Source organism: Apodemus sylvaticus, chromosome 10 (genome assembly GCF_947179515.1).
Source record: "Apodemus sylvaticus chromosome 10, mApoSyl1.1, whole genome shotgun sequence".
Lineage (NCBI taxonomy): Eukaryota > Metazoa > Chordata > Mammalia > Rodentia > Muridae > Apodemus > Apodemus sylvaticus.
The window spans coordinates 78,874,103-78,886,752 of NC_067481.1; the positions used below are offsets into that span (position 1 = coordinate 78,874,103).

The following is a 12,650-nucleotide window of genomic DNA, read 5'->3' on the forward strand; positions in this document are numbered from 1 at the left end:
ACAAACAAGAATGTCCCAGTTTCTTCCTTTTAAATATGTGGAGAATTGCAGACATAAACGCAAAAGAACAGTCTACTCACTGTACCAACTTCCACAACTATATGTACTCCACCATTTCGTCTCTAGTCCAGTATGAACCTCTAAAAGGTAAGGGTTCTTTTTATCCTATGCGCACGGAATTGTTATCTTACTGAAAGTATGCTAGGGGTTATTAAAGGAACAAAACTGGGAGAACGAATGTGTGTATACATATGGATATAATGTGTATATGACTTGATAGAGTGGCTTACAAGATGCAGTTCAAGTAGTCCAAAGAGGGCTCGCTCACTCGCTCGTTCGCTCGCTCAGACCTGATAGGCTGAGAATCCTGTAGTGGCTCAGTCTAAGAGGATGGATGTGTCAGCAGACCCCACCGGTTGTTGGAGGCCTGGAGGGTTCCTGGAGAGCCGCTTGCTGGTCTTCAGTCCATGTTGGAATCCCAAAGGAGTTTGGTTCTAATACTGGCAGAGGAATGGCACAGCAGTGAAACAGATGAAGTTGCCAGTGAGAGAGAGTGCAAGCAAACAAACAGCAGTTTCCTTTCTTCTTGTCCTTTTATCTGGGCAGCTACAAGAAAATGCCATTCAGTCTTTTTGCTTCTAAGGATTAACTCTGTTGGTAGAGGGCTTATAAAACATGCCCAGTAGTACATAGGGGATAGCCGTGTCATGACAGTTAAAAACATGGGTGTAATGAACACTTAATTTTGCCTTATTGACTGTACTTGCAAGATCTGAATGTTAAAAGGGCCATCTGTGGCCTTGGTGCATAGGGGGTAAAAACAGAAGGATCTGAAGTTCAGAAACTCAAGGTCATTTCAACCCCATAGTTTAAAGTCAGCCTAGGTTGTGAGAATTTGGAGGGGGGAAAGGGAGGACTTTCTAGCTTTTAAATCAACTGCCTTATCAATATTCGAATTCAGATCGTCTCTGGTTCCAATTAAGAGCTACCCTTTCTAACTACCAGTGCCTTTTAATTGGCTTGTAATCTTTGCATTCTTCCCCCCACCCCATAATTGATCTTTTTTAATAAATTCATTCATTTTTAATGTGCCTGGATCAAGTGTTCCCCTGACTCCTATGTGTTCTACACGAGAGACTGGTTATTTCCAATCCTCATTGTACTCAATCTGGCTCAGTACTTGGCATATTTGGTTAAGGATCACCCCAGGGACTTAGAGCTGTGAAACCACTTTTCAGTAAGAAGCCATCCACGTGACATAGATAATACCATCCAGATCCTGGAGGCCCCTCATCTCTGTACACCAGGTCCTAACCCTGTTTCAGCTTTACCCAAATGCACTGTGTCCATTTGCAAAAAGTTAGTGTCCCCCTTCCTCTGTACTCTGCTGAGTCCACCACACCAACCTCTTGCATTGGTTTTATTTTATAGTGTTTCAGATATGAGAAATTGCCACCACACCCATTGTCTTAGTTAGGGTTTTACCGCTGTAAACAGACACCATGACCAAGGTAACTCTTAGAAGGACAGCATTTAATTGGGGCTGCCCTACAGGTTCAGAAATTCAGTCCAGTATCATCAAGGCAGAAGCATGGCAGCATCTAGGCAGGCATAGTACAGGAGGAGCTGAGAGTTCTATATCTTCATCTGAAGGCTGCTAGTGGAAGACTCTCTTCCAGGCAGCTAGGATGATGGTCTTAAAGCCTGCACCCACAGTGACACACCTACTCCAACAAAGCCTCCTAATAGTTCCACTTCCAGGGCCAAGCAATACAAACCATCATACCCATGACTGTTGTCATTCGTACTTACCTCAATTTCTGCAATAGCCTCCCAAATGGTTTCTTTGTTTCTACTTTTGTCCCCGTAATCTTCTTCCCAAGCTATTCTGCCATAGAAGATCGGACTCTGTTCAAAATTCTCCAAGGCAGTTTTTGTTTCATATAAAATAAAATCTAATGCCCCTACTATGGACTATAGAAAGCTTTACAAAGTAATGGTTTCCCAAGCCTTTTAATATGTACAAAACTACCTTCATAGGGTTTGCCTACAACTGAAATCATCTTGACGTAGCATGTTTACTCTATTGTATTCTCCATCAGATACAGGTTGATTAGCATAGAAGCATTTTCCATTTCATCCACTGTTGTATTGTCAGCACCTAGAACAATGTCTGAGATGGGCAAGTGTTCAAGAACTATTTAATGAGTGAATAACAAAATGAATCTAACTGTCTCCTGTAATTTGAGAGGATATATTTCCTAATCCCTAGTGAATATCTGAAAGCACAGATAGTTCCTAACCCTGTAGATAATAATTTTTATTACACCCACCTATAATCAAATTTAATTTATAAATACAGAAAAATGAGCCACTATAACTAATAACAAAATAGAATAATTATGAAAAGATATTGTAATAAAATTTTGTAAGTGTGGTCTCTGTCTTTAAGTATTGTATCACTAATTCACTTAAAGGAAAATACTTCATGACTTCCCATTGACATATTCAAATAACCAGATTGATTCCTCTTGCACTTTGGGGTCACTATTAAGTAAAAGAAAGATTGCTTGGGCACAAACACAGCAGTAATGTAACAAAATCTGATAATTTACAGTGTCTATTAAGAGGCTACGGGGCAGGTAGCATATAATAGAATCCGTACTCTGGTCAAGGGGGTAATTCACACCTTTGACAAGCCAGACTGGATACTCTATACCCTTCTCTTCAAACTGATGGACCCTTCAAAATGCAATATGAGTTTATGTATGCCATTTCAACTTAGTACCTTTATGTCACATTTGGCCATGAGCAATTGAAAACAAACCCTTAGATAAATGAGGACTAGTATGTGGTCATCAGTTTCAAATGAAGCTATCGTGTGACTTAAATAGAGAGGCCACATCTACGTAGCCATAGCTCCACAGTGTGACTGAATTTCCTCTCAGCGTTTGCTGTCACAGTCACTGGATTGTGAGCATCTCAGTCCACACTTGAGTTTTTGCTCTTGTTTTTGCGCTCATTTTTTTCATCCTGGGATAAAATTCTGGATGTGGCCCGAAATGTCAATGTCTGGCAGCTAGTGACATCATCAAGGTAGAATGTCTGCCTCTTGAGTCTCATTTTGGTGTTCCTTTCAGTAACATACAAAGGATCAGTGCCTAAGAAATCCGTATCTTGATAGGAGCTGGTGAAAATATGGCTGTGATAAACACTTATTTTTATGCAAAATTTAAACCTTACATCTAACAAGGAATACATCTATTTAATACATTTTTATGGTGTCTCTATCATGCCAGGTAGTGTTTTAGAAGGGTAAAGACATATATCCAGCCTTCCAACAGAGAAACACAGACAAACAGGATGCAAATATGAGAACCTCGAATAGTGATAAGAGCTCAGGCGACAAAATAATGCACATGTGTGACGATGGCGTGGGCTAAGACCAGCTGCTACTCAGGGGGGTGACAGATGGTGGCTTTGGCAGTCAGCTGTGAATATGGAAAGAGGTGAATGTGGCAGGGGTGATGGAAACAGCAATTGGAACAACACCAAGGTCCCCATGATGGTCTTGAGTTGGAGTCTGAAAGGAACTAGGGCACCCCCTGTAACATGCACACCATGCCCTCTCCGGGAGCACTGGAGCGAGTGCTGTAATGTTATGTTGTGTAATGTTAAAGCCTTTGGGTTGTAATGGCTCTGCATCTCAACCTGCCCTGGTTAACTGTGGTTTTACTTTGCCATCCCAATAAATGAGCAGCAGTTGAATTCATCATTATTTAGTATTATTTTCTGTATGCATCTTGAAAAACTGCTTGAGTTTTTTCACTCAACTTGAAAAAGTGGCTTGCCTTCTCTATTGAGTTGTGTGAGCACACACACACACACAAACACACACATACATTCTAGATGTAATGACTTATTTAATGAATATATGTGTCATAAATATTACTTATAACTTATGACTGATCTTTTAACTTTTCCTAATAGTATCTTTTAAACAGCAAGGGTTTTTAGCTTCAGTGAAGTCCTATCAATTCTTTTTTTTAAGATTTATTGTTTTATTATTTATGTGTATACTTGAGTGTTTGCCTACATGGATGTATGCATACCTCATGCACGCCTGGGACCCACAGAGGCCAGAAGAGGGTTTCGAATCCCCTGGGACTAGAGATACAGATGGTTGTGAGCCACCACATGGGAATCAAACCTAGGTCATCTGCAGGAACAACGTGTGCTCTTAACCCCTGAGCTTCTCTCCAGCTGATTGTTTAGTTTCTCTTATGGTTCCGACTCCATGCATCCTATCCAAGAACCTATGCTTATCTGAACATTGTAAAGGGTTTTTATGATTTTAAGCTTTGCATTGGGATTTCTAACTTTGGGCAGATTTATTTCCATGCATAGTTTAAGTAAGACTCAAGGTTCCATTTGTTTGTTTGGTTGGTTGGTTTTTTCTTATGTAGGAATCTAATTTTTCTCAGCACCTCAGAATCTTACCAATTCTGCTGGTATTGTGGTACCAATAAATAATAATCTATGGGTTGTTTGTCAATTATATTGCAGTTTTGGCCTGTTAATTGATCTCAGAAGAAGAATTAGAAGCTAGCAGATGAAAACAGTTGCAGCCAGCATCTGCTTATTCATATCTTACTATATACATAACATATAGTGTGTGTTTATGTGTGTGTGCATTTTATTTATACATACACATACATTCATATATATGTATATATAGTCTATATACAATATAAATAAAAATATAATATAAAAATAAAAATTATATATATATATATATATATATATATATATATATATATATATATATATATATATATATAATCTGAAGGATGCACTTCCAGTGAAAATTGTTGTTAATGAGTTTTCCTATTAAATATACAGTATAGTTTCAATCCATGATAATCATTTTTGTTGTTGTTGTTGCTGATGCTTTATTGGTGTAAACAAACTTATCACTACTAACAAAGGAGACCTGGTACAGCCTGATAGAGAGGGGCAGTTTGCTTTGCTCCTTGCATTTTCTTACCAGCAGGGGGCAGCAGTAACTAGACAGGCTAAGTTAAGGCTCTGTGGCTTCGTGCTCATCTCCCCCACGCAATCCCACTTTCCATCTGTCCCGCACAGCCCTGCCAGGCTGCTGTGTGCTTAGTGTTGATGTGTTATTTCTCACCTTCTATTCGGATAACTAGGCTCTCCGGGTCTCTCCACTGTCTATCCAATAATAGACTTCAGGCGCCCATCTCACAAAGAAGTCATTTTCTAGGGGTTTTTTTGGTTCCAAATGCAGGAACTGGAAAGTGCTAGATGCTTCTGTGCCCGTCGTGGCTGCCTGTGTTGTCTTTTCACCTCGCTCCCCTGTTTCTTATGAGGCTGTAATTGCAGTTGTGCACCGTAGCCACTGTAGAATATTTCCTAGTGAGAGATGAATTTCGGATAAAGGGGAACGCAAGAGGAAAACACTTCCATGTGTCCTGAATATCAGGTGTGTATAAAGGCGAGCTACCTGGCCTCGGTATCACTCTACATCAGGATCCATCTTGCCTCTGATTAGGGAAGGGACAATGGAGATGGAGCTTGTGGCACTGTTGGCCACCTTGAGGTTCTGAGTTTACTCTCCAGCACAACTAACGAGGGGGACCAGGGGCAACACGCAATAATCAAGGCAAGCCATATTTTAATTAAAAATTCAAACAATAAAATTTAAAACAAGAAAAATCTGCAATAGACAAAATATGACCATTTTAAACAAGGAAGGGTTCCATGTTTAGTTCGATGCCACCACTAAAGGCAGTCCACACAGCCCTTTACATTTGAAGATTAGAGCTGTTTTCCAGACTAAACGGGTGACGGGGCTCTCAGGCTTTTAGAGTTTCATAATATACACTGATCTTCCAGTGTTGGTTCCTCGAGGATTTATAGGTGTTTCAGAGACAGTGCCCCAGGCTCTACAAGCCAGTAACATTTTTACTGTCTGAATGAATTTTTAAAAAGTTGTATTTATTTATTATGTGCACAGTGTTGTCTGCTTATATGCCTGAACACCAGAAGAGGGCGCCAGATCTCCTTATACATGGTTGTGAGCCACCATGTGGTTGCTGGGAATTGAACTCAGACCTCTGAAAGAGGAGTCAGTGCTCTTAACTTCTGAGCCATCTCTCCAGCCCCTGTCTGCATGATTTGGCCATTACTAAAATATTATATAGTTGGAGTCCTATATGATGTTTTCTTCTACTTCATTTAGGACTCTTCCACTTCTTTTGTAACTTCGTATCTTCCTTTTTGCCATTTAATAACATTCCATCATGTGAACACACTTCCTCATCCATTCACCTGGGGAAGTGCATCCCAGTTGCTTCCAGGTTTTAGAACCTGTGGATAAAACTTCTGTAAATCTCAGTCCCTGCGTTGTTATGTCAGTGTATGTTTTCACTTTGAGACTGATGGGTGTGACTGTTGAACCTCATGGCAAGAGGATTCTTAGCTTTGTTAAAAAACAAAACAAAGCAAAACAAAAACCAAAAACAACTACCTGAACTGTTCCAGAGTAACTGTACAGCTCCATTCCCCACACAGGGAACAAAAGCTCCCGTTGTGTTTGCTGGCAATGTTTAGAATTTTAGCAACTCCAGCAGATCTACAGTTGCATCTCCATATCCTAACTTGGTAACATCCTAAGATGCTCACCGTCTTTTCCTGTGCCCACTCGTCACATTTCTGTGCACTACAGGGGGTGAACTCAGGCCAGCAAATTTGCACAGCAAGCACCTTTACCACTGAGCGGTCTCCCCCACACTTGCTGTCTGTCTTTGAGTCCTTTAATATTGTGGGTAATAACCTTTATCAGATGTGCCTTCTTCAAGTTATTTCTCCCACTCTGTAGCTTGCCTCATCATGTTTTGGAAACTATCTCTCACAGAGCAGATTCCTTCTGTTGCTCTAACAGAGACTGGCTTGTGTTTTCACAGGTTATGTGTTTGGTGGTAATGCAGTTTCACATTTTACAGGCAGGTGTATGGCTTGGGTTTTGTTCATTTTTATGTTGAGTTAAGGTCTTTGGGTGCCTAGTTGCTTCTGTTATAAGACTCTCCTGCCTCCAGTGAGTTGCTTTTGCTTCTTTACCAAAATCTAGGCTCTTCCCAGGCTTTCTCTGCTCCCATTGGTTTGTCTAGTGTCTGGACAATGATAGACTATTACAGCAATTTGTGATAATCTTAAAATCCAGTACTGTTCATTGTTTGGCTTTGTTTTCTCCAAGTATTGCACTGGGTTCATTCAAGATTTCTTGTCTTTCCTTATAAACTTCATAATCAGCTTGTCAGTATCCACACTGTAACCTATAAATAAACTAGTTATGAAAATTGGAGATGATTATAGGTAATTGCATGAAGTGAAGCAATAAGGTCCCTTGTATGCCTAGTCCAGTTTATCCTGATGGTTCATCTTTCAGATTGATAGTAGAGCACATTTATTATGGCCACGATATATTACAGTCAAGGTCCCTTTCCATCACCTCTCATGGTCCCTTTTCATATACCCATTTCCATCATAGCTCCTGGCAACCACCAGCCTGTTGTCCATTCTGTAACATTTTAATTCTGAGAACATTGCATAAGTGGAACCCATCAGTATGTAATTAGAGCTAGCTTTCCAATTAGAGCAGTTCTCTGGAGAGGCACGCAGGCTGTTTCATAGATAGCCTGTTTTTTTTCCTCTCTGAGTATTATTCTATGTCATGGTTGTGCGAGGCCATTTTAACCACATTTGTCAAAAGCTACCATAAACATTCATGTTGAGATTTTTATATAGAGATATGCCTTCACTTCTCAGGGATAAATACTCAGGAGTGAAATTGCTATATATTTCTCTGTTTGGTATTTAAGCAACTACTTAATGTTTTCCACAGTGGCTGTGCCTCTTTACATGCCCACTATTGATATATGACAGATAAGTGACATAATTTCTCCTGCATACTCTTTTGTGTTTTCCCTATTTATGTATAATTTTTAACTATTTTAATAGATACATGGAATTATAACATTGCAATTTTTTCTTCTTTTTTATTTTATATATTCTTTATTTATATTTCAAATGATTTCCCCTTTCCTGGATCCTCCCTCACCGAAAGTCCCATAAGCCCTCTTCCCTCCCCCTGTTCCCCAGTCGGCCCCTTCCCACTTCCCTGTCCTGGTATTCCCCTACACTGCTGCACTGAGCCTTTCCAGGACCAGGGGCCACTCCTTCCTTCTTCTTGGGCACCATTTCATATGTGAATTGTGTCTTGGGTATTCCAAGATTCTAGGCTAATATCTGCTTATCAATGAGTGTTCTTTTGAGACTGGGTTAGCTCACTTAGGATGATATTCTCCACTTCCATCCATTTGTCTAAGAATTTCATGAATTCATTGTTTCTAATGGCTGAATAGTACTCGATTATGTATATATACCACAATTTCTGTATCCATTCCTCTGTTGAGGGACATCTGGGTTCTTCCCAGCTTCTGGCTATTATAAATAGGGTTGTTATGACCATAGTGGAGCATGTATCCTTATTACATGCTAGGGAATCCTCAGGGTATATGCCCAAGAGTAGTATACCAGGGTCCTCTGGAAGTATCATTCCAAGTTTTCTGAGGAACCTTCAGACTGATTTCCAGAGTGGTAGTGCCAGCTTGCAACCCCACCAGCAGTGGAGGAGTGTTCCTCTTTCTCCACATCCTCTCCAGAACCTGTTTTCTCCTGAGTTTTTGATCTTAGCCATTTTGACTGGTGTGAGGTGAAATCTCAGATTTGTTTTGTTTTGCATTTCCCTGATTACTAAGGATGTTGAACATTTCTTTAGGTGCTTCTCAGCCATTTGATATTCCACAGGTGAAAATTCTTTGTTTAGCTCTGTACCCCATTTTTAAGGGGGTTATTTGGCTCTCTGGAGTCTACCTTCTTGAGTTCTTTGTATATCTTGGATATAAGCTCTCTGTGGGATGTAGTGTTGGTAAAGATCTTTTCCCAATTTATTGGTTGCTGTTTTTGTCCTTTTGACAATGTCCTTTGCCTTACAGAAGCTTTGTAATTTTATGAGGTTCCATTTGTCAATTCAGGAACTTTTCCCCTGTGCCCATTTCCTCAAGGGTCTTCCCCAGTTTCTTTTCTAATAGTTTCAGTGTGTCTGGTTTTATATGGAGGTTCTTGATCCATTTGGACTTGAGCTTAGTACAAGAAGATAAGAATGGATTGATTTGCATTCTTCTGCATGCTGACCTCCAGTTGAACCAGCACCATTTTTTGAAAAGTCTATCTTTCCCCCCCCCCCCCACTGGATGGTTGTAGCTCTCTTGTCAAAGATCAAGTGACCATAGGTGTGTGGGTTCATTTCTGGTTCTTCAATCCTATTCCATTGATCTACCTGCCTGTTACTGTACCAATACCTTGCAGTTTTTAACACTATTTCTCTGTAGTTCTGCTTGAGGTCCAAGATACTGATTCCCCTGGAAGTTCTTTTACTGTTGAGGATAGTTTTAGCTATCCTGGGTTTTTTGTTATTCCAGATGAATTTGAGAATTACTTTTTCTAAGTCTATGAAGAATTGAGCTGGGATTTTGATGGGGATTGCATTGAATCTGTATATTGCTTTTGGCAAGATGGCCATTTTTACTATATTAATCCTGCCAATCCAAGAGCATGGAAGATTTTTTCCATCTTCTGAGGTCTTCATCGATTTCTTTCTTTAAAGACTTGAAGTTCCTGTCATACAGATCTTTCACTTGTTTGGTTAGACTCACACCAAGATACTTTATATTGTTGTTTGTGGCTATTGTGAAGGGTGTCATTTCCCTTTCTTTCTCAGCTTGTTTATCCTTTGAGTATAGGAAGGCTACTGATTTGCTTGAGTTAATTTTCTATCCAGCCACTTTGCTGAAGTTGCTTATCAGCTGTAGGAGTTCTCTGGTGGAGTATTTTTGGGTCACTTAAGTAGACTATCGTATCATCTGCAAATAGTGATAGTTTGACTTCTTCCTTTCCAATTTGTATCCCTTTGACCTCCTTTTGTTATCTAATTGCTCTGGCTAGAACTTCAAGTACTATATTGAATAAATATGGAGCAAAAGGTCAGCCTTGTCTAGTCCCTGATTTTAGTGGATTGCTTCAATTTTCTCTCCATTTAGTTTGATGTTGGCTACTGGTTTGCTGTATATTGCTTTTATTATGTTTAGCTATGGGCCTTGAATTCCTGTTGTTTCCAAGACCTTTAACATGAAAGGATGTTGAATTTTATCAAATGCCTTTTCAACATCTAATGAAATGATTATGTGGGTTTTTTTTTCTTTGAGTTTGTTTATGTAGTGGATTACATTGATGGATTTCCGTATATTGAACCATCCCTGCATCCCTGGGATGAAATCTACTTGATCATTTTGATGTGTTCTTGAATTTGGTTGGCAAGAATTTTATTGAGTATTTTTACATCAATATTCATAAGGGAAATTGGTCTAAGGTTCTCTTTTTTTTTTTTTATTGGATCTTTGTGAAGTTTTGGTATCAGCGTAATTGTAGCTTCATAGAGCTACATGAGAGTTGGGTAATGTTCTGTTTCTATTTTGTGGAATAGTTTGAAGAGTATTGGCATTAGGTCTCCTTTGAATGTCTGATGGAATTCTGCACTAAAGCCATCTGGTCCTGTGCTTTTTTTTTTTTTTTTTTTTTTTTTTTTTTTTGGTTGGGAGACTGTCAGTGGGTTATGGGACCATTTAGATGGTCTATCTGATCCTGATTAGATTTTGGTAATTGGTATCTGTCCAGATAATTGTCCATTTCACCCAGATTTTCCAGTTGTGTTTGTTGAGTATAGGCTTTCGTAGTAGGATATGATTTTTTTTTTAATTTCCTCAGTTTCTGTTGTTATTTCACCCTTTTCATTTCTTATTTTGTTAATTTGGATACTGTCTCTGTGCCCTCTGGTTAGTCTGGCTAAGGGTGTATCTATCTTGTTGATTTTCTCAAAGAACCAGCTCCTGCTTTTGTTGATTCTTTGTATAGGTTTTTTTTTTTTTTATTTCAACTTGGTTGATTTCAGCCCTGAGTTTGATGATTTCCTGACTTGTACTCCTCTTGGGTGTATTAGCTTCTTTTTGTTCTAAAGCTTTCAGGTGTGCTGTTAAACTGCTAGTGTAAGCTCTCTCCAGCTTCTTTTTGTAGGCACTCAGAGCTATGAGTTTTCCTCTTAGCACTGCTTTCATTGTGTCCCATAAATTTGGATATGTTGTGCCTTCATTTTCATTAAATTCTAAAAAGTCTTTGATTTCGTTCCTTAATTCTTCCTTGGCCAAGGGATTACTGAGTAGAGCATTGTTCAGCTTCCATGTGTATGTGGGCTTTCTGTTGTTTTTGTTGCTTTTGAAGACCACGCTTATTCCATAGTGATCTGATAGGAGGCATGGAATTAGTTCAATCGTCTTATATCTGTTGAGGTCTGTCTTGTGACCAGTTATATGGCCAATTTTGGAGAAGGTACCATGAGGTGCTGAGATGAAGGTATATTCTTTTGATTTAGGATGAAATGTTCTATAGATATCTATTAAATCCATTTAGTCCAAAATTTCTGTTAGTTTCACTGTGACTCTGTTTAGTTTGTTTCCCTGATCTGTCCATTGAAAAGAGTGGGGTGTTTAAGTCCCCCACATTTATTGTGTGGTGTGTGATGTGTGCTTTAAGCTTTAGTAAGGTTTCCTTTACAAATGCTGATGCCCCTATATTTGGGCTATAGATGTTCAAAATTGAGAGTTCTTCCTGGTAGACTTTTCCTTTGATGAGTATAAAGTGTCCTTCTGTGTCTTTTTTGATGACTTTTGATTGAAAGTCTATTTTATTGACTGTTAGAATGGCTACTCCAGCTTGTTTCCTGGGACCATTTGCTTGGAGAACTGTTTTCCAGCCTTTTACTCTGACAGTAAAAGGCAGTGTTTGTCTTTGACACTGAGATGAGTTTCTTGTATGCAGCAAAATGTTGGGTCTTGTTTATGAATCCAGTCTGTTAGTCTATGTCTTTGTATTGGGGAATTGATGTTAAGAGATATTAAGGAATAGTGATTGTGGCTTCCTGCTATTTTTGATGTAATTTTTATGTTTGTGTAGTTATCTTCTTTTGAGTTTGTTGAAGGAAGATTACTTTCTTGCTTTTTCTTGTGTGTAGTTTCCCTCCCTTTATTGGTGTTTTCCATTCATTATCCTTTGAAGGGCTGGATTTGTGGAAAGATACTGTGTAAATTTGTTTTTGTCATGAAAAACCTTGGTTTCTCCATCTATGGTAATTGAGAGATTTGTTGGGTATAGCAGTTTGGGTTGGCATTTGTGTTTTCTTAGGGTCTCCATGACATCTGCCTAGGTTCTTCTGGCTTTCACAGTCTCTGGTGAGAAATTCAGTGTAATTCTGATAGGTCTGCCTTTATATGTAACTAGACTTTTTCCCTTACTGCTTTTAAAATTCTTTCTTTGTTAATTACATTTGGTGTTTTAATTATTTTATGATGGGATGAATTTCTTTTCTGGTCAAATCTATTTGGAGTTCTGTAGGCTCCTTGTATGTTTATGGGCATCTCTTTCTTTAGGTTAGGAAAATTTTCTTCTATAATTTTGTT

At 39.0% G+C, this 12,650-nt stretch overlaps 1 protein-coding gene across 1 annotated transcript in view; it reads left to right on the forward strand.

Annotated features, from left to right (window-relative positions):
* The window catches only part of Itk (IL2 inducible T cell kinase), a 116,463-nt gene continuing 103,813 nt past the window's right edge, over nt 1-12,650 (forward strand). Inside the window, exon 1 of the mRNA XM_052194776.1 lies at nt 1-147. The gene's annotated coding sequence lies outside the window, so the exon portion shown is untranslated. The remainder of the gene's footprint in view (nt 148-12,650) is intronic.